The 560-nt window shown below is 35.9% G+C and overlaps 1 non-coding gene across 1 annotated transcript; it reads left to right on the top strand.

The window, feature by feature from the left end:
- The first annotated feature begins 201 nt into the window (after positions 1-201).
- On the top strand, positions 202-304 carry LOC122126478. Its single transcript, XR_006150948.1, has one exon. It is a non-coding gene; the product is annotated as a U6 spliceosomal RNA (small nuclear RNA).
- Positions 305-560: the final 256 nt, after the last annotated feature.

A 560-nucleotide genomic window follows, 5' to 3' on the forward strand; every position in this document is an offset into this window, starting at 1 on the left:
ATTCTTCTTCCTACACATCTCATGAACAACAAATATCTGGAATTATTTTGTTTTTGGCATGTCAATCTTGACTTTATTCTTAAATGTGTGCTTATGTAAGAAATACATGGTTCTAAAATTTCACAATTCTTTTTAACTTATTTGTGTTGAATTGTCTAGTTTAAGCAAATCAATTACACTTTACATATAAAAAAATGTTCTGTGCTCAATTTGGCTGCACATACACTAAAATTGGAACATACAGAGATTAGCATGGTCCCTGCACAAGGATGACATGCAACTTAGTGAATCGCTCCATATTTTTAAAACAACAGATGCTGGAAGGGATGTGGCCAGAAGGGAAGCCTATTGCATTCTTGGTGTGAGTGTACACTTGTTCATCCACTTTGGAAAGCAGTTTGGAGGTTCCTCAAAAGACTCCACATAGAGCTCCCCTATTACACAGCAATCCCACTTTTGGGCATTCATCTAAATGATCACAAACAAGTCCATACTAAAACAACCACCACAGCAATGTTTATTGTATCATTATTTGCCATAGCTAAGATATGGAACCAACC

The sequence above is a fragment of the Dipodomys spectabilis genome, unplaced genomic scaffold, assembly GCF_019054845.1.
Source record: "Dipodomys spectabilis isolate Male_0828 unplaced genomic scaffold, ASM1905484v1 ptg000279l, whole genome shotgun sequence".
In the NCBI taxonomy this organism is placed as follows: Eukaryota; Metazoa; Chordata; class Mammalia; order Rodentia; family Heteromyidae; genus Dipodomys; species Dipodomys spectabilis.